Source organism: Pantherophis guttatus, chromosome 11 (genome assembly GCF_059756535.1).
Source record: "Pantherophis guttatus breed Tessera chromosome 11, ASM5975653v1, whole genome shotgun sequence".
Classification (NCBI taxonomy): Eukaryota; Metazoa; Chordata; class Lepidosauria; order Squamata; family Colubridae; genus Pantherophis; species Pantherophis guttatus.
This window is the reverse complement of record NC_142073.1, coordinates 13,184,911-13,203,888: the sequence shown is the minus strand read 5'-3', so window position 1 is coordinate 13,203,888 and position 18,978 is coordinate 13,184,911. Positions and strand designations below refer to the sequence as shown.

The 18,978-nt window shown below is 40.6% G+C and overlaps 2 long non-coding RNA genes across 2 annotated transcripts in view; both read right to left on the bottom strand.

Annotated features, from left to right (window-relative positions):
• Nucleotides 1-18,978, bottom strand: part of LOC148112284 (uncharacterized) — a 260,798-nt gene that overhangs the window by 222,198 nt on the left and 19,622 nt on the right. The window lies entirely within an intron of this gene.
• LOC148112285 (uncharacterized) lies at nt 7,203-12,953 on the bottom strand. The gene is made up of 2 exons (XR_015729626.1): nt 12,889-12,953; nt 7,203-7,805 (listed from the first exon to the last, which is right to left on the bottom strand). It is a non-coding gene; the product is annotated as an uncharacterized LOC148112285 (long non-coding RNA).

Below are 18,978 nucleotides of genomic sequence, written 5' to 3'. Positions count from 1 at the left end.
AAAATTTGTTACTACCGGTTCTGTGGGCATGGCTTGGTGGGGGGGGACGGGATAATGTGACTGAGTGGGCATGGCCAACTTTTTTTTTTTTACTTTTAAAAGCATTTTTGCGGCAGAAGAAAAAATGCTTTTAAAAGTAAAAAAAAAAGCCTCTGATGATCGCACGGCTCCGCTGGGCATGGGGGGGGTGGGCAGGGATTTTTGCTATCGGTTCTCTGAACCATCCGCCATCATTGCTACCGGATCGGGCGATCCAATTTGAACCAGGAGCATTTCACCCCTGGTCCCCACCATTTCCTCTGGTTAGGGTTAGGGAGACAGAGCTGGAAATCAGGTAAGACTGCAAGAGGAGCCCCATCTTGCTCCACATGCCCCAAAATAATAAGACCTCCCTGAAAATAAGGTCAAGTGCTTATTTTGGGGTTCAAAAAAATATAAGGGTCTTATTTTTGGAAAAACATGGTATGTAATTGAAGTATGTCAGAGTGTTTACAGTGTGATTACTATTTTGAGACAACCCAAAATACAGTACATAAAGGTTTATCTTACAAATACTGGTTTATATACAAGACTTCTATATACAGACATACAAGTAGTAGGCACATACCAGACAAGCAATCAGTCTTCTTCAACTCTACATGGCGAACTACAATGCAGATACATGAGGAGAGAGAGAGAGAGACCCTCTCATGGCCTCCCTTATATAGACAGCAGCAATAACCCTGCTGACTCATCCTCAGTTCATCATCACTGGTCAGTTTTAAATCTTCATTACCCTGACAAAATATATATAAGTATGCTGTATAATTGAAAAGGCACTGAGTGATAGGAGACAACCGGATCCATTTTTAGTACTTTCCTTTTCCTTCTTTCTCCATAGTCTTTAACCTTTGTCCCTTATTTCATGTCTCATGAGCTCTTATCTACTCCCACTTAGCCATTTCTTATATCCTAAATTCTTTTTCTTGGTATTCTCAGAATATCAAGAAAAGACAAAGGAAGAAAAGGGGGACTCTCCTTGTTTTTCATGTTTGAGCCGGAACAATTCGCTTGTGTCATTCTATCCTTAGTTGATCTCCGTATATTTTGTGATCTGTAGATTGCAAAACCTGTTTGCTCCATATTTGTTTGGGTTTCCTTTCTCAAAGAGCAATTTTTAAGATAAAGGCAAACATTGATCCATTTTAAGTGTGTATGTGTGTGTGTTTGTGTGTATATAAATTTGAAGTGATGACTGTTTTCCACTATCCAATGAGAAGGTATGCCAGCAGCTTTTAATGGCACCCTTTCAATAGCAAAAGTCTGCCAAAATCTAGCTGCAGACAGCATCTAATTTTCCAGCATATTATAGGGTTCCATCTCTGACCAATTTTGTTCTTATTATAGGTTTAGATTGAATCTGCTCTCCCATTCTAAGCCAATGATAAAAACCTAACTCTCCATATGCTTAATTGCTATCATAATGGGAACATCAAAGTTTGCCCTGTTTGGTATGACAATTGCTGTTGGAATTGTTCCCTCATTTGCTTTTAAAGTTAGGTGGGGGTAGAATAAACGGATGTGCTTTCCCTCCCACCCCCCTTCCTGATTTTTGTGCAGGGAATGGAAGAAGAAGAAGAAGAAGAAGAAGAAGAAGAAGAAGAAGAAGAAGAAGAAGAAGAAGAAGAAGAAGAAGAAGAAGAAGAAGAAGAAGAAGAAGAAGAAGAAGAAGAAGAAGAAGAAGAAGAAGAAGAAGAAGAAGAAGAAGAAGAAGAAGAAGAAGAAGAGCCTTGGTAGTACAGTGGTCTAAAGCACCCTGTTATTAAGACCAGCTGCCTGCAATTACTGCAGGTTCGAATCTCGCCAGGCTCAAGGTTGACTCAGCCTTCCATTCTTTCTAAGGTAGGTAAATTGAGGACCCAGTTGTGGGGGCAATAAGCTGACTTTGTATAAATATACAAAAGGATGAAGGCTATTGCTTAGCGCATTGTAAGCCACCCTGAGTCTCTGGAGAAGGGCGGCATATAAATCAATTTTTTTAAAAAAAGAAGAAGGAGGAGGAGAGGAGGAGGAGGAGGAGGAGGAGGAGGAGAAGGAGAAGGAGAAGGAGAAGGAGAAGGAGAAGGAGAAGACAGATAAATGCAATGAAGGGAATGGCCAGTCTTGTTAGGAAGCCTACATGAAGCAGCTCACTTTTCTGAAACACTTTGTACCACGGAAGCAGTGACATTTTTTTCCTCACTCAGGTGAAGAAGCATTGTCTTCTCTTCTGGTTATCGGAAGCATTGGATCAGACCACAGAAGTAAAGTGAATCAAAGAAATACCATGGCTTCTTCTGAGAGGGAGCATCACAGGGCTGCTTTCTAAAAGCAACATTGGAAGTGAAGCACCTGCTTAAATCTTCATAGAGCCCAACTGGTTACTACAGTGGTACCTTGGTACTTGTCATTAATTGGTTCTGGGAGGCAAGATGTGTATAACAATAAACCTACATGCTAAAAAAGCCAACACAGTTCTAGGCTGCATAAACAGAGGGATAGAATCAAGATCATGTGAAGTGTGAATACCACTTTATAATGCCTTGGTAAGGCCACACTTGGAATACTGCATTCAGATTTGGTCACCACAATGTAAAAAAGATGTGGAGACTCACAATGTAAAAAAGATGTGGAGTGCAGAGAAGAGCAACAAAGATGATGAGGGGACTGGAGGCTAAAACATATGACGAACAGTTGCAGGAACAGGGTATGTCTAGTTTAATGAAAAGAAGGACTAGGGAGACATGATAGCAATGTTCCAATATCTCAGGGGTTGCCACAAAGAAGAGGGAGTCAAACTATTGTTCAAAGCACCTGAGGGCAGGACAAGAAGCAATGGGTGGAAACTAATCAAGGAGAGAAGCAACTTAGAACTAAGGAGAAATTTCCTGACAGTTAGAACAATTAATCAGTGGAACAACTTGCCTCCAGAAGTTGTGAATGCTCCAACACTGGAAGTTTTTAAGATGTTGGATAACCAATTTAACAGTAACAGAAGTTGGAAGGGACCTTGGAGCTCACTCAGGAAACCTGTACTAGGGATTCAAACCGCTGACCTTTCTGATCGCCAAGCTCAGTGTCTTAGCCACTGAGCCACCTAGTTAGGCTTGTCTAAAGTGGTGTAGGGTTTCCTGCCTAAGCAGGGGGTTGACTAGAAGACCTCCAAGGTCTCATGAACATCACATGAACATCATGCGGTGGCGTAGTGGTTAGAGTGCAGTACTGCAGGCTACTTCTGCTGATCACCGACTGCCAAAAGTTTGGCAGTTCGGGTCTCACCAGGCTCAAGGTTGACTCAGCCTTCCATCGTTCCAAGGTCAGTAAAATGAGGACCCAGATTGTTGGGGGCAATAGGCTGACTCTGTAAAACCGCTTAGAGAGGGCTGTAAAGCACTGTGAAGCGGTATATAAGTCTAAGTGCTATTGCTACTTGTAACCCTCCTAGCTGGCTTCCGACAAGTAAAATCAATTGGGGAAGCTGGATTCACTTAATAACTGCAATGATCCACTTAAAAACCATGGCAAAAACATCATAAAATTGAGATTGACTCATTCAGGCAACTTCCCTGCACAGCAACAGAAACTCTGTCCCAACTGTTCTTGTAAGTCAAGGATTTCCTGCATGTTCTTTACAAAGACAAGCTTTGACTATTGATTTTAGTTGAACTTTCTTGGTGCTTCCTCTTTCAAACCACTGCTATTGACAGCAGCCAATAAATAAAAATCTGTTCCATTGGATCTGCTGAAATAATAGCTTCTTTGAGTTGCTGCATTCTAGTTAGTCCTTAGTCCTTATTTTTTTTTTTTTTTAAAAAATGGAACTTTAAGAATGGTTGTTGGGTTTCATTTTTGTTTGTTTTTTATTTCTGTTTTTCCTCCTTCCTTTTTTTCCCCTGTCTTTTTCCATTCCTTTTTTTTTTTTTTTTTTGTCTCTTCAATCTGCGGTTTGAGGGTTGGGGATTATCTTCTTTTATTATTATTGATTAAACTGCTCTGGAAGCCATTTCGGCTAAAAAGCACAGCAAAAGTGCTTTCTCGGAATAAACAATAGCGCAATTTTTAATATGATTATTGATCTCAGTAATTGAAAGTGGCATCTCTCAGAGTTCCTTGGAAGACACCCACTGCCTGCATGATGGGAGTCCAAATTGAGTTCCTGTTTTGAAGCTCTTCAGGAAAGTAATTTCTGTGGTCGTGTGATATACTCCACCAAAGATAATAATACTCTATTCTTTCAATGTAGCCTTGAGCTGTCAAACGCCAATCATGACTGATAGATCTCCTGCTTTCCAGAAGGTAAAGGTGTTAATCATTTATAAGCTACATTCTGTAAATGTAGAAGCAATCAGGCATACATTAAGGCTTGTCTAAGAACATTTAACAAGAGTCCATTTATTTTCAATTGATTTGAATGTGAATCATGTTTCTATGTCAGCCCTACAATTTACCCCAATCAGACCACATATGCAGATTGCAACTGATTTGATTTATTTGCATAAAGAGTTGTGTCATATGTGATTTTTGAATTCTGACCACACATGATCCATGTTACTTTAAGGATCCCAATAAGTTATTTGTCTAATGTGCAGTCCAAGACACTGGTCTCTCTCTCTCTTTCTTATACAGCTGACATTCAAATAATGTCTATGTGTTATATTTTCCATGGCTGGAGACCCACAAATTCAAGTGTGTTCATTATAAGGGGCTCATACCAGTGTCATTGGTGGCTCTGTTAAACAAATCATGATTCAAATAACCATGGCTCCCATATGACATGTGAATGTAACTCTTAAGAATTCCATCACTCTCCTCCATATCATGCCGAATTTCTATTCCTCTTTTGATGATATCAATGGCCAGAGGTTTCCATGGTAGGAAGACAAGTAGATAGATAGGTAGATAGATGGACAGACAGATGAAGGAAGGAAGGAAGGAAGGAAGGAAGGAAAGAAGGAAGGAAGGAAGGAAGGAAGGAAGGAAGGAAGAAAGAAAGAAAGAAAGAAAGAAAGAAAGAAAGAAAGAAAGAAAGAAAGAAAGAAAGAAAGAAAGATAGTTAAATAGTTAAACTTTATTGTCATTGTACATGTATACACAGTATACCCATACAACAAAATTCACTTACTGTAACCCAAAGATCAGGTCCAACACATATAACAATTCCCAAACATACTCCTACCCACCACAATTCTCCACCCCTAAACCACCCAAACATCCACACAACAGACCAAGTAATACTGTCCAACAGCTCACTGATGGTGGCCCTTTAGTTCATGGTTGAGTGCAATTATAGCTCTGGGATAAAAACTATTCAGAAAACGTGTGGTCTTAGATAGATAGATAGATAGATAGATAGATAGATAGATAGATAGATAGATAGATAGATAGATAGATAATGGATGGATAGAGAGATGATAGAGAGATAGAGATAAAGAGATAGATGAATGTGTGTGTGTGTGTGAGAGAGAGAGAGAGAGAGAGAGAGACAGATAGATATAGATATGCAATGTTGCACAAGAACAATACTGGTTTCCCTCTTCGTTCATACACCGAGAAAGTGCCATGTGAACCATAAACATCAAGCCATTTAATTTTATTTCCCACTTGGGGGTGAGATAATGTGAGGCAGTGATTCTTTGTTCCTTGTTTTCACCACTGCAAGACCGGGAGAAGACAACACAACCATGAATAGTTTCCAGAATAGTTTTGGTGGGTTTTTTTTTTTCTTTTTTCTTTTTTTTTTTTTGAAAGATTGGGGAACAAACATGATAGTGAGCAGGGGTAATTTCCAAGAGAAAGAAAAAAAAAACAATATAAGGAAGTGTGAGAACACCCCACACTGTTTCTCTTTACTTAGCTTTTAAGATTCCTAAAAGAAGGACAACAAAAATGAAAGGGAGAAACTGATTATTAGCGAAAATGAGGAATCTGGTCCAACCCTTCAGAATGGCATGGTCTTCTTCTTCCTGGTTTCTTCTCTACCTCTAGAAGATGTGTGTGCCGGCCAGCTGATTTTTGGGCCTTCTGGGCTCACCAGAAGTAGGGAAACAGGCTGTTTCCTGCCTCCGGAGGGCCTGGGGGGGTGGGGAAGGCCCATTTTTCTTTCTCACCTGGCTCCAGATTTTTTTTTTTTTTAATTTGATTTATATGCCGCCCTTCTCCGGAGACTCAGGGTGGCTTACAATGCGTTAAGCAATAGCCTTCATACTTTTGTATATTTTATACAAAGTCAGCTTATTGCCCCCACAAACTGGGTCCTCATTTAACCTACCTTAGAAAGGATGGAAGGCTGAGTCAACCTTGAGTCTGGTAAGATTCGAACCTGCAGTAATTCCAGGCAGCTGTGTTAATAACAGGGTGCTTTAAACCACTGTACTACCAAGGCTCCAATCCTCTCTATGCATCTGAGGAGGGCAAAAACAGCCTTCCCCACCCCCTCGGAGGCCCGAAAAGGCCCATTTTCCAACTTTTGGTTGGACAGGAAGTGACATTTTTTGCTGTCCCCAGCCTCCAGAGCCTCTCTAGGATGCAGCCCTCCCCAGATGCAGAGAGAGGACCTGGAGCCAGGTGAGAAAGAAAAACAGGCCTACTGGGCCATCACGTGCCAGGAGCAGGGGGGAGGGGGGTCATGCGCACATGCGCAGGGGTGGGGCCCATAGAATTATGGATGTGGGCAAACTCGTGCACAAACCTCCCTAACCCCCACCCCTTCCTGGCACATAATGGCAAAAAGGTTAGCCATCACTGCTTTAGAGTTTACCAGTAGTGGGTTTCACTTACCTTCGCTACCGGTTCAGAACAGTGAGCGTGCAAGTGCTCACCCTTGCTTCGCTCGCACAAGGCGCTTCTGTGTATGTGCAGAACCTTCTGTACATGCACAGAGTGTCCGTGATGACTCTGGGCAGGTGGGCGGAGCTTCCCGCCGTTACCACTCCCGGTTCGCCCAAAGTTCCCCACTCCAGGGCAGCTGTAAAGCACTAACCCTTACTCCCATTCTCTCGTTTCCAGTTTTATCTCACTGACATTTATATATGCCAAGGCTGAACATGCTCATTATGACTGTTTATTAAACAAAAAGGCTACTAGTGGTATGGCAATTAATCAGTCAGTGTTGATTAAAGCCCTTGATGAAATGAAGCATGAGCTGTATGAAAAATAATTGAATGAAATCATAGAATTCATGAATCATCTCCAGAATGCACATTTATTACAGCAGAATTCATCACAAAGGTATTTTGTCAAGCAGGTTTCTGTGCCCCTGGGACAATTGACTAGGGGATAGAGGTAAAAAAAGACCAGATGTTCTCATATTTATACTGAATAGGGGAGGCATCCATTAAATATCATGTACAGCTGCATACTATCCCCAAGCATACTGAGGTATGAGTTTCTATTGCAGAATTAACTTAAAGATGCTTTTACAGCAGATGGGGATGAAACGTGTTTTAGCCCTAGCATTGACAATTTGACATCATTTCAATTTCTGACTGGTGACAAAAGTCAGATTAGTGCTGACTAGAGTGCTTTCTTTTTCCTAGCAATTTCTATTAAATTCACATTTTCAAAGAGGATGTGCTTTCGAAATGATATTAAAGGAAGGCACCATTTCTTTATGGGGAGCCTGAGAGACATGTACAAAAATTGTGTTTCCAATGAGCTCAAGGTTTCTTGGCTTCCTTTGTTCCAAGAGGAGACCTCAAAAGACCTTCTCCTATGTGTCTTTTTCAGTAGGGATGCTATCATCATATAGCCAAGGAAACTGTCCTTGAAAATCTCTGGGAAAATTTATCCTGCGTTGGAAGAAGAAGAATGGAGGTCAATACTGAGAAGGAAAGAAATTATTTTCTTTCTTTCTTTCTTTCTTTCTTTCTTTCTTTCTTTCTTTCTTTCTTTCTTTCTTTTCCTTCCTTCCTTTCTCTTCCTTCCTTCTTCCTTCCTTCCTTTCTTTCTTTCTTTCTTTTCCTTCCTTCCTTCCTTTCTTTCTACAGACCCCTCACATCCTGGACATAAATTGTTTCAACTTCTACCCTCAAAAAGACACTACAGGGCACTGCACACCAGAACAACTAGACACAAGGACATTTTTTTCCCAAATGCCATCACTCTGCTAAACAAATAATTCCCTCAACACCGTCAAATAATTTGCTAAGACTGTTTTACTATTATTCTTCTCTTTCTTACTAGTATCTATCTCTTCCCACTTATGACTATAACCATGTTGCTTGTATCTTTCAATTTATATTGTCTTATTTGTTTCCTAGTATGATTTGGTAGCTTATTAGTAACCTTGATTATCACTAAGTGTTGTATCTTTTTATTCTTGAAGAATGTATTTTATTCTCCTTATGTACACTGAGAGCATATACACCAAAGACGAATTCCTTGTGTGTTCAATCACACTTGGCCAATAAAGAATTCTGTTCTGTTCTGTTCTGTTCTGTTCTGTTCTGTTCTGTTCTGTTCTGTTCTATTCTATTCTATTCTCTCTATCTCTGCCTTTTTATTCCTTTCCTTTCTTTCAATTTATACGTCTGCCCATCTCAAATTTGTGACTTTCATTTATTGAACAATCACTGGGTTCTGTCTCAAAGGTTTTTTCAAGAGGCAACTGGACTTTCTGTTTTTTTTTTTTTTTTTGAAGATGTTTTGCTTCTTCAGAGCTGAAGAAGTTTCTTGGATGAGAAGAGAAACGTCCTCAAAGAAAAACAAAAGAAGTCCAGTTGCCTCTTGAAAAAGCACCTTGAGGACAACTATGACCTGGATGACTGAGACTCTCTTTAGACAGTGGGTTCTATATTGGGGGGGAAAGTGGATCATTATTTGAGAGAAAAGATAAGTTGAAATAGAAAATGAAAGATTTGTGTGAAGAAGCCCAATTGGTTGACGTGTCTGCAGGGTTGCTAATGATTGGCTATTATTTTTACCACTTTGGGGCTTGCCTTGATTAGGAATGGAAACAATCTCCACTGGAAGTCTTCTCCTTGTTTCACAGAACAAAGGATTGTTTCACAGAACAAAGGATTTTAGCAGAAAATCCTTGCCATCAAGTTAATCTTTTTCCATCAGGCAAAGGCTAAAGGAGTGAATAGGATCTGACAGAGAAAGATTTGTAGCTGGGCAACTTTTGGCTATGCATAGAAAATAAAAGGCTCTTTATTACATGCTCTAATATTCCTTCCTTTTTAATTTATCTCCTTACAGATTTAGTAGAGAATTTTGAAAAGATAGTTATGCTCAGCTTTTAAGCAAATAGCAATTAACCTTCAGATACAAAATTGGTCAAGTGACTTTATTCAGAATAGATTTATTTATTTTATTTGTTTGTTTGTTTAATTTTTTTGCTGCCATTTTCCTTAAACTAGGAACTGAGATGAGGTCCTTCTGGATTTTCACTACCTCCAAGCAGAATTCAGTAATATCCCAGTTTTTAATGGCTCTTACAGTTGCTTAGATTTCCTTGCAAATAGAATATCAATGATGGAATTAATGGAGGGAATTAAAAGACAAAAGAATGGGAAGACACCAGGTCCAGATGGATTACCAGCAGAGTATATAAAACCTTACAAGATGTATTAACCAATGTGATGCTGCAAGTATTCAATGAACTATTACTTAAAGCTAAAGTTCCAGACTCATGGATGGAAGCATATATAACTTTAATACCAAAAGAAGAGGCAGATCTGCAACAAATAAAGAATTATAGACCGATATCTCTAGTAAATGCAGAACATTGATGTAAAAGGATGATGTTATGTCCAAAGGGGCTGATCAGCTGCGACAGAGACGAAGCCCAACACTGAAAACGACAGGCAAGCTCAATCACTGGCTCCCAGTGGTCTTCCGGGTGCGCTTCAAGGTGTTGGTTATCACCTTTAAAGCGCTCCATGGCATAGGGCCTAGCTATCTCCGAGACCGCCTGCTGCCACCGACGACCTCCCATCGACCCGTGCGCTCCCACAGAGAGGGCCTCCTCGGGGTGCCATCAGCCAAACAATGCAGGCTGGTGACCCCCAGGGGGAGGGCCTTCTCTGTGGGGGCTCCCACCCTCTGGAATCAGTTACCCCCTGAGATAAGGAGAATCCATGACCTCAGTGCCCTTAAAACCTTCCTTTTCCAACAAGCCGGGCTGGCCTAATTCTTTTTACATGTTTTTTAATTGTTTGGTTTATTGTTTTAATTAATGGGGCCAAATTTATATATATTTTTTAACTGTATTTTAATATTTGTATTTGATGTTTTTATTTGGCTGTTCACCGCCCTGAGTCCTCAGGGAGAAGGGCGGTATACAAATTTAAAAATAAATAAATAAATAAATAAAATCAGTGGTGGGAGCCCTGCCATGCTACTCACAAATCCAGGAGAACGAGATGAAAGTCAGATGAGAATCCAGGTAATAAGGTGCGATGACACAAATGGCAAAGGAGAATGAAGAAGGAATGGAGAAATACATCGACACGTCCGTCCAGTCTGAAGGACTGAGTCAAAAGCTGGAAGCCCCTAGCAACAGGGGCGGGATTTAACAACTTTGACAGACTCAGTCCTCCAATATGAACAGACGAGTACTACCGATTCCTGGCTGCTGTCTCCACCACTATGGAGAAGGGAAGGGGAAGTAGGAAAGAGAAGGAGAGGAAGAACGAAGAAAGTAGGAAGAGATAGAGGAAGGAAGAGAAGGGGAGGAGAAGAAGAAAGGTTGTGGTAAAATAAAGAAGGGTAAATGGTAAAAGAGCAGCCCCGAACAATTAAACACTAAAAATGAAAGTTAAAAGATAAGATGAATGGAAAATGGTGGATAAATTGAGGGCAAAAGAAGAAGGGGACAGCAGAGAACGAAGTGGCTGGATGGAATCACTGAAGCAGTCGGCATGAGCTTAAATGGTTTCCAGAGGATGGTAGAGGACAGGAAGGCCTGGAGGAAACTTGTCGATGGGGTCGCGATGGGTTGGACATGACTTCGCAACTAACAACAACATATAACCTTCTGTTACATGTTTTCTTTGCACCTATAGCCACTAAAATCAATGCAAGGGGCTAGATTTGCCAATGACTGGGAAAATATCTTTAGAATAGAATAGAATAGAATAGAATAGAATAGAATAGAATAGAATAGAATAGAATAGAATAGAATAGAATAGAATAGAATAGAATAGAATAGAATAGAATAGAATAGAATAGAATAGAATTCTTTATTGGCCAAGTATGATTGGACACACAAGGAATTTGTCTTGATGCATATTTAATTTAATTTAAAGTTGAGAGGCAACATTATAAAACAACAATGGCCACTATAGTAGTGTGCTTATATTCAGATATTCTCAGCTTTTCTAGAACAGATTGTCCAAGTATCTTCTAAAAAGTCTTTAATGCATCGTTAGTTTTTCACATTTTTCAGCATTTTTTTTTTAGCATGAGGTGGAGTTTCCTAAGCTATTACCATGATGTAAATGACCGTAAATGAAATTTATGGCAAGAATTTAGAAGTAAGCGTTTTAACAGGACAATATTTTTCTATGCAATCGCTCCATTTATCTTCCAGATAAGACAAATAATTAGAAAGATCATGTTAAATGATGAGATCTGTGCCAAATTAATTGTGGTCAATTAACTGCAAGATTATGGAGAGAAAAGAGAAGGGACTGGTAGAACATTTTGGGAATATAAAGAAAGAGCGTAGATTTAACTTCAGAAATTGCAGATGCTGGGTCAGGTTTAGCCAGATGTTGCAACCTCATCTTTGCTTTTGAGCACATACAGTATGGTGTAATGGTTATGGAAGCCATCCTGGTGATGGGCTCCCTTCTCTGGAATTTCATACCCCTCAACATAAGGCTGGATGTGTCTCTAAAACTATTCCATAGTTTTAGTATGAAACAGCCTTATGTTGAGGGGTATGAAATTCCAGAGAAGGGAGCCCATCACCAACAATATTCCATAGGATTATTAAGACCTCTCTTGTTGAATCTGTTCTTCTGAAAGCAAATGAGAACTGACACGCCTTAATTATTATTTGACTCCAGGTGCTCCTCGACTTTCAACCATTCGTTTAGCGACCGTTCAAAGTTACAATGGCACTGAAAAAAGTGACTTATAGCCATTTTTTACCCTTACGATTGTTGCAGTATCTCACAGTCATATGATCAAAATTCAGATGCTTGGCAACTGACTCACATTTATGACAGTTGCAGTGTCCTGTGAGGCAGGGGTGGGTTCTACTTACCTTTCCTACCGATTCGCATTGCCCACGCGTGCTCTTCTGTGCATGTGCAGAAGCTTCTGCGCATGCGCAGATCACCTATGATGACATCCGGGTCAGTGGCCAGAGCCTCCCACTGGTTTTACTACCAGTTCTTACGAACCGGTCTAAACCGGGAGCAACCCATCACTGCTGTGAGGTCATGTGATCACCTTTTGCGACCTTCTGACAAGCAAAGTCAATAGGGAAGCCAGATTCACTTAACAACCATGTTACTAACTTAACAACTGCAATGAATCACTTAACAACTGTAGCAAGAAAGGTCGTAAAATGGGTCAAAACTCACTTAACAGTCTTGCTTAGCAATGGAAATTTTGGGCTCAACTGTGGCTCAATTAAAAGATAGTCATGTCAGTCACAAATTGCTTCTACCTCCTTGTCCTCTTGAACTGTCATTAGTAAAAAAAAAAAAAAAAGAAGGCTGTAAGAGTTTAAACAGTTTTTTTTCCCTCTAGTCATCAGCTGGGACTCAGGAGGCAGCAATAGATTGGGGGTGGGACCAAATAAAAGGTAAGAATAACGTGAGGGGGTGGGAGGGCGGGGGGAAGAACCGGTTCGGTGACGTCATATCGTCACCGCTACCAGCTCGGCCGAACCGGACTGAACCGGGAGCAACTCACCACTGATGTAGATCCCTCTTCTTTGTGGCATACTCTGTGGTGAAGTTTTCCATGTGCAGTCTTACTAGAAAAAGAGGATTGATTGATTGATTGATTGATTTTGATTTATACATCTGCCCATCTTACAAATACAACTCTGGGCACTTAAAAATAGCATTTAAAAATGCAACACTGTATTTTACTGTATAAATACAGTAAATAAAAATGCATTTCCTACCAACTGAAACACAAAGTGGCTCTCCAGAAAAACTGTACCCCAGCAGTGTGGACTCAGTTATTCTCCTGGCCTCCATGCTGGGAAAATCAGCTAGATCTTCAATGCTTTCCTAGAGATAAGCCAACTCAAGGCCAACCCAACCTTGGGTGGTATGGTGTTCACTCTTTAAAGATTCCCTTTTATTTTATGAAAATCAACACAAGTTGACTTGAGGTTCGGCGGAATCTGTCGCGGATTACTAATTACTTTTTCTGCAGAGTGTTTCTGCTGCTTATTATTTTCCTCCCTTGCTGGGAGCACAAACCTTGGAAGATGCTGTGCGGTGTTTAAATGCGGGATGCGTCACTCACATTGAAAGAATGTACAAGCAGCTGGGAATCAAGCAGAGGGAAACGATCACATTTTGCTCAGCTGAAGATAAATGTTTGCCACTATAGAACTTTAGGAGGGATGACATTTTGTCAGAATCACTTGCCAGATCATTATGATGCCAACACCCATCCAACTGTGGCTATATAGTGCCTCAATCTAAGTGATCAATGGGGGAAGTGAGTTGGGGCTGGAAAAGGAGGAAAGAAAAGAAAGAAAAGGAAAGAAGAAAGGAAAGGAAAGGAAAGGGAAGGGAAGGGAAGGGAAGGGAGGAAGGGAGGAAGGAAGGAAGGAAGGAAGGAAGGAAGGAAGGAAGGAAGGAAGGAAGGAAGGAAGGGTTCATTATAAGCAAAGAGAAGACATGCTGCCAAAAAAGAAAAGAAAATCTAGAAAATAATCCCGCAAAAAGCCTTCCAAAGGTTAAAATTCTTTCATCCTGTTTTTAAAATTCTGCATTATGTTTAAATTGTGACTTTAAATATCGTAAACTGCCCAGGCACCCTCAAAATCCATTGAATTTCATTGAATTCCATTAAAATCCCTAATCCCCACTCTACTGAAGATGAATCATAACTTTCCAATATAGAACGGGGGGGAAAGGAATGGCCCTTTCCAGTGGTGGGTTGCTACCAGTTCGCACTGGATCAGGTGAACCGGTAGCAGTGGCGGTGGGAGGCTCCGCCCACCCATCTGGACATGTCTGCGCAAAAGTGTCACACGCGTGTGCACGCATGAGTGAACCGGTAGCAATGGGATTTGGAACCCGCCCCTGGCCCTTTCATGTGAGAATTCTACGATGCCATTACATGCTGTTTAAACAATAATTAACTCAGGGGTAGCCAAAAAGGTTGCAATGGAAATGGAAGGATGCCTGTGTGGGAAACACGAGATTTTCTTGAAAGTAAATATACTATCAGGAAGCTGGCATTTTGCCTTGCAGTGTACCAACTTGTTGAGTAACATACATAACAAAAATATCCTTAGGTAAAGCAAGCAGCATGGTGGGCACAAGAGAAATATCGACAGCATGTCCGTGTTCATTCAGTCAGATAGCAGATGCATGGATTGACAAATAACATGAAATCGTAAGAAAGTAAGAAGAAACTTTCTAGACCAGATCAAAGTTCTATTTGACTAGCATGTTCCTTTTCCAACCAGTGGTCAACCAGATGCCTCCAGGACATGACCATGATTGCCTGCTCCCAACAATTGGTATACAACAGTCCCGTTGAGCTGGCAGATCCAACACACGTTGATAGTTTTTCTCTTCCCTCAGTTTGCTGAACTATCTTTCAAGTATTCTATGACTGAAGGCCAACAAGTATACAAAGTGCAATTTGAAGAAAAATGCTCTTTGTTCTATATAGACATTTTTAAAATATCTGTCTCAGAGTTCTTCTGTAACATTATCTGGGAAAGAGGAGAGCAGAGAAAACCAGGGAGAGCATCTATCTCTTTTTTTCCCCATGTATCTTATATTCCATTGCTTCCATGTCTCAGCTCCTTTCCTCTTAAGGAAGAGCTATGCACAAAAGAATCTTTCAAAATTCTCCTCTCTATTTGATGGAAGACGATTGGGGGAAACATCTCATCATTTTTTTTCTCTCTAGAGGGGGAGAAAAGATTACTGATTGCATATTCTTATGGTTCAGCTGGTTTGGCTTTATTAATGGAGACCATAAGGTAAAGGTTCCCCTACAAAGGTTCCGCCTCTGTACAGAGCCTTGGTAGTACAGGGGTTTAAGGCACCCTGTTATTAAGCTTATTAAGACCAGCTGCCTGCAATTACTGCAGGGTTCGAATCTCGCCAAGGCTCAAGGTTGACTCAGCCTTCCATCCTTTCTAAGGTAGGTGAAATGAGGACCCAGTTTGTGGGGGCAATAAGCTGACTTTGTATAAATATACAAAAGGATGAAGGCTATTGCTGAGCACATTGTAAGCCGCCCTGAGTCTTCGGAGAAGGGCGGCATATAAATCAAATTAAAATAAATAAATAAAATAAAAATACACATACGTGCTAGTCATTCCTGACTCTAGGGGGTGGTGCTCATCTCTGTTTCAAAGCCAAAGAGCCAGCGCTGTCTGAAGACGTCTCCATGGTCATGTGGCCGGCATGACTCAACGCCAAAGGTGCACGGAACGCTGTTACCTTCCCACCAAAGGGGCCCCCTATTTTTCTACTTGCATTTTTTGCTTTCGAACTGCTAGGTTAGTAGAAGATGGGACACATAACGGGAACTCACTCCGTTATGCGGCACTAGAGATTTGAACCACCGAACTGCCAACCTTCTAATCGACAAGCTCAGCGTCTTAGGCCCTGAGCCACCGCATCCCTTAATGGAGACCATAATTCAGGTCAAATATTAGCAGAATGTAGCAACTTCTTTTAATTCTGTTACATTTACTTGTGGTAACACAAAACAAAATTTTAGTTACTGTAGTTGTTATTTCTATTGTACCTGCAAATATTCCCTCTCCTTTGAAAGTGTCAAGCCACACACACACACACACACACACAGAAAGAGAGAGAGAGAGAGAGAGAGAGAGAGAGAGAGAGAATGTCAGACATGCCCCATCCGTTTTAAATAAACATGAGGTCACACAGCTCAAGATTCTCAAAGCTATTATAGAAAATTGCAGCTTTTGTTCCATTCCACAAATCCCAATATTCACATAAAAGCTCTATCCGTATAATTAAGAGGAGGTCAGCTTAAAAATGAACCATCCTTACTTCCAGCTGCAACTTGACCTCTGCAGGTGGTAAATGCTGAATGTAATTCACCTACTTTTCCAAACACAAAAATTCTTCTCTGAAATTCTCTCAAAAAAATGGGGACAGCAATCATCCTTGCCAGAGCTAGAACTGCATAGTGTGTGTGACCACAAAGAAGTGTGAATTCACCAACCATCCAAGGGTACAGCATATTTTGCATTCCCAATCACATAAAGACTGGAGTTTGGAGGAGCCTTTGGTAGTCCAGATAAAGCCACTCAAGGTTATTTGGTTCATGAGACGCCCTGATTGGCTCTAGATAGATGGAAAAGCAACAGATTTTCCAATATTCACCAAGATTACCTTCTCTCAACCAGTCCATTCTCCTTCCTTGGTTATCAAGGTTTCAATAACTTTTTTTTTTTAATTTGATTTATATGCCGCCCTTCTCTGGAGACTCAGGGCGGCTTACAATGTGCTAAGCAATAGCCTTCATTCTTTTGTATATTTATACAAAGTCAGCTTATTGCCCCCACAAACTGGGTCCTCAATTTACCTACCTTAGAAAGGATGGAAGGCTGAGTCAACCTTGAGCCTGGCGAGATTCGAACCTGCAGTAATTGCAGGCAGCTGGTCTTAATAACAGGGTGCTTTAGACCACTGTACTACCAAGGCTCTGATAAGCTAGGGATTCAGCTAGTACTGATAAACTAGGGATTCAGCCAGGTGAAATCTGAACTGGTTTACTACCAGTTCGCTGGCTGCGCATTTGCATTGTGCACCACGCACCAAATGTGAGGTGCAGTGCACACCAAAAGGAGGCATGGGGTAAGTAGAACAGCGTGCGGTGGGGAAGTGATCAGCTGTGGCTCACAATCTTTTTTTTTTACTTTTAAAAGCATTTTTTTACAACCTATTCGGCCGAATAGGTTGTAAAAAAATGCTTTTAAAAGTAAAAAAAAAGAATCTGACGATCTGGCAGCTCAGCTGGGATCATCAGAGCCTCTGTTTTTTACCTTTTAAAAGCATTTTTTAAAAGAAGTGGCAAGCGGGCGACCGGGCGATTGAGTGGGCATGGGCGGGGGGCCAGGGATTTTTGCTACCGGTTCTCCGAACCACCCACCATTGGGCGATCCGGTCCGAACCGGGAGCATTTCACTCCTGGATTCAGCTATTGTGAACAGGTTGATCCGGGTGGGATGTTGCATCCGTATTTGCTCAATCGTCCCCATAGGAACCATGTGAGTTAACAACCTGAGTGCTACCATTGGTGACAGCTTTTGCTGATTAGATTCCCTTTCATGCCAAACAGTCCCCATATGAGACAAGACTGGAGCTTGAAACCATGTGCAAAACAAATTCTCCCAAGCTCTAACAAGCTAAAGTTCTGGCTGAGGCTCTCTAAGGCTGTAACCTCCGACCTGTACCCCATCCTTGCATGGAGCTCATTTGATCTCTAAATGTTAAGGTGAGTTTGGGGTTTTCTTCTTGTGATAGAATGCTGGCACAACTCTAGCATTGCTCCAATTGCTAAGCCCGAGAAAGACAGAGAGCAAATTCAATAAGTTTATCAGTTCTTTATTTGCTTACACACAAGAGACAGAATCTTGCCAGACTAAACCTTTACTACTTTTGCCCTAATGGACATAACGGGGGAGATTCTAGGAAGTAACTGTCCTTACTGTCAGCATCCCAGCACTGACATATATTGTTGCAATATTTTCAGGATCAGACTCAATAAAGATAATAGGAGTTAGAGCTTTAAATATATTTCTTTTTAATTATGATAGGCATTCTATATTCACTGAATATTCAAGGTAGAAGCGACGAGAATGGTGAGGGTGGCTCCTTATATATACAAGGGGTGGAGCTAGGAATGGGAGTGGTAAGTTATGAATACATTAAAGTCCAAAGAATAAGTTAACCTCTGATGTTCCATATATACATTATTTACACATTGGAGAATAAGGCATTTACATCTGACAAATCCCCCTCTAAATGCCGGTTCGTTACACAACACCAATTACATTCTGATTCAGGACAATATAATACATATAATTTAGAAGTTAAATATTTGTGTTGTTTAGAAGGTAAGGGTTTTGTTAATATGTCAGCTAATTGTTCAGAAGTATCGCAATGTATTGCTTTAATGAATCCGTCTTGAGACAGTTGTCTCACATGCTTAAACTTTATATCAATATGCCTGGACCTTTGTCCAATTGCATCGGATCTGGATATTTCAATAGCCGCTTTATTGTCTTCATGCATAATAAATGGTAAGGTGGGTTTCTTCCAAACATCAGTGATCAGATCATTGAACCATACAAGGTTATTTGCAGCCTTGGACAAACAAACATATTCCGCTTCTGTAGTAGAAGTGGCTACTAGTTCTTGTTTACCAGTATACCAGTAAACTGGACAATCATTCAATAGAAAAACATAACCAGAAGTACTCTTTCTGCATGATGTATCACCAGCCCAATCTGCATCAGCATAACAAGTAATTTTTGGTTCTCTGTCATTATTGGGTTCCAACATTAAACAAAAATCTAATGTACCCTTCAGATATCTTAGAATTCTTTTGACAGCTTCCCAATGATACAAGGTTGGTTTACTAACATATCTTGACAATAGATTGAGAGGTAATGCAATATCTGGCCTAGTCCAATTAGATATATAAAGGAGTGAACCTATAACTGATCTGTAAAATGTGTTGTCTTTAAACTCAGGGGAAGATTCATCAGTGTTTCTAAGAAAATCAGTTTGCATAGGGGTGTCACAGGTTTTAGCA